The sequence below is a fragment of the Nannospalax galili genome, unplaced genomic scaffold, assembly GCF_000622305.1.
Source record: "Nannospalax galili isolate Female #2095 unplaced genomic scaffold, S.galili_v1.0 scaffold463, whole genome shotgun sequence".
NCBI lineage: Eukaryota > Metazoa > Chordata > Mammalia > Rodentia > Spalacidae > Nannospalax > Nannospalax galili.
Window position 1 is genome coordinate 1,201,672 of NW_008349529.1, and position 2,964 is coordinate 1,204,635.

The following is a 2,964-nucleotide window of genomic DNA, read 5'->3' on the forward strand; positions in this document are numbered from 1 at the left end:
ATCAGGTAACGAACCACGGAAAAAGAAACTTCAAATAAGGTGTAATAGAAAGAGAAAACTTGTATTTTGATTTGGTATGTTTGATTTACCAAAAAAATTAATAATAATAATAATAATAATGATAATATAAAAGGAAGAGAAGAAAGTAGATCCCTGACCTTGAGAATTTTGTTTCTTTGGAAGGTCATTTGTTTTACTGCTGGATAAGAAAGCTTCAAACAGGTGGGTTTCCAGATAAGGTGTAATAGAAAGAGAAAACTTGTATTTTGATTTGGTATGTTTGATTTACCAAAAAAATTAATAATAATAATAATAATAATGATAATATAAAAGGAAGAGAAGAAAGTAGATCCCTGACCTTGAGAATTTTGTTTCTTTGGAAGGTCATTTGTTTTACTGCTGGATAAGAAAGCTTCAAACAGGTGGGTTTCCAGCAAAATCTCAATACAATGCAGATAGGTACAGAGTGAAGGGACATTCTAAGAGAAGAGAATTATTCTTGTGCAGATGTTATTGTTCATTAATCTGATCATCCAACCATCTATGATGCTCCATGTATAATTTTTGGCCTAACAAAGCAGAATGAGGAAGTGAAGAGTAACTCTTGGAAAGGAAAGCGGCATCATCCTGTGGATTCCTCAAATGTGTGGCATTGTCCCAGCTCCTTCATAACAGCTGTCTTGGTCTAGAAGGTTATAAATGCAGGATGTAAGTGTTCTAAGGCTTGGGAAGACAAATATCCAGAAGCTTGGGCTCCAAGACCTGACACAAACTCCTGTTCCTGGATGGGCCAAAACAAGGCCAAACTATGCAGGACTGTGCAGACCAGGTGAGGACCCAGAATTTGTTGTGACTACACAGAAAGCCATTGGTCAATGAAATGTCGTTTGAACAGACATTCTGATTTCTTGTGGAGAAAAATTAGAAGAGAGCCACGTGCAAATGTTGACAATTTTACAAGGAGGGAAGTGTACTGTGTGCCCGGCAGAAGTAAGGGATGAGTAAGCTGATAGGAATAAAAATGGTCCCAGATCATAGGTTTGCTTAGGAAGTAGGTGAGGCAGGGTATGGGGGGGTGTGGACCAACTCTTCACACTTGAGTCTCAGAGGCTTTTACCATCCAAATCTGAGAAGACTATTTGCCTATAAAACTTCAAGTTTCACAGATGTAATGTGAGCTAGAAAGGGCACTTCGGGGCAATAAGAAAAACACTAAGAAGCTAAGAAAATAATAGAAATCTATTCTAAAAAGTTACACGAGAAACACATTGACATAGTTGCAAATCAAAATAATGTAAATAAAAGCAACAAGCTTATTTTTAACCAGTGAAGTATCAGTAATCAAAATCCATGTTTCCAAAATCATGTGACCACACAAAGCACTCATTAGATGCTGCTACAGGGTAACTAGAGCAGAATTTTCTGAAAGCTACCTTGACAGTTGCCCTAGAGCTTTAGAAATTTGCACTTGTGGTTACCTGACAATTGACCCCAAGAAGACGTCATCAGAAATAATTCATGATGTGCATACAACTCATGGTCAACATAATCATGTCTACTAGCAAAAACTTGGGAAAATACTTGTATAATCAACTGGGGATTGCTTAGTAAATTAAAATTCATTTACGTAATTTGAAGCAAACAAATTGGAAATGCCCCAAAATAACAAAACACATTCCCTCCCAAAGTAAGACACAAAAACTGACTGCCCTCCTTACCAAAAATAGGCAGAAGCAGAGAACTGGCATCAGAAAAATGACTAGAAGAAAATACGCTATTAAGATAAGTAGCTACCATGGTTTATCTGGTTTGTCAACTTGATGGGATTCAGAATCACCATGGAAACAAACCTCTGGCATGTCTATGAGGCACTTTCTATATTGGGTTAATTGAGGTGGAAAACACATTCGAAATGGGGTGACACCTTTGCATGGGCTGGGGTCCTGGATTGAATACAAAGGAGAAAGTGAACTGAGCACTAGAGTAGTCCCTGTTTCCTGACCATGGAAACAGTATGAACAGCTGCCTCACCTTCCTGCCACTGTGTATTCTCTGCCCTGTTGGACCATACTCTCAAACTATAACCCAATAAACCCTTCCTCTTTTAAGCTGCTTCTTGTTAGGTGTTCAGTCACCAGAACAGAAGTAACTAATACAGTACCTGTTTTGGTTTTATTTATTTATTTTGTGTGTGTGTGTGTGTGTGTGTGTGTATGAATGTATTGCCTGCATGTATGTAAGTGCACCATGTGCAACACCCACAAAGGTCAGAAGAGGGTGTTGGATCCCCTGAAACTGGAGTTACGGATGGTTGTTAGCCACCATGTGGGTGCTGGAAACTAAACCTGGGTCCTCTCTAAGAGCAGTCAGTGTTCTTAACCACTGAACCTTCTCTCCAGTCCAGACAGTACCTATTTTTAATATAATTTTAATATTCTTATATCTTTTTAAAACCAATTTTCACAGAGTATTTATATTTTAATAATATAATTAAAAATTGTATTTTATGTGTATGAATGTATTGCCTGCATGTATGTAAGTGCACCCATGTTTTGGTTTTTGTTTTGTTTTGGTTTGTTTTTTTGTTTTGTATTTTTGAGACAGGGTTTCCCTATAGCCCCAGCTGGCCTGGAACTCTATGTAGATCAGGCTGACCTTGAACTCACAGAGATCCACCTGCCTCTGCCTCTTGAGTGCTGGGATTAAAGGCATGCGCCACACCAGGCATAAGTGCACCCATGTTGAGCAATACTCTCCAAAGTCTGAAGAGGGCTTCGGATCTCCTGGAACTGGAGTTACAGATGGTTGTTATCTGCCATGTGGATACTGGGAACTGAACCTGGGTTCTCTGTAAGAGCAGTTGGTACTCTTAACCTCTGAGCCATTTATCCAGCTTCCATGATGGTATTTTTTAAACCCATTATATTATTCAAAGGTAAATAGAAGGGTATAAAGTAATAGAAG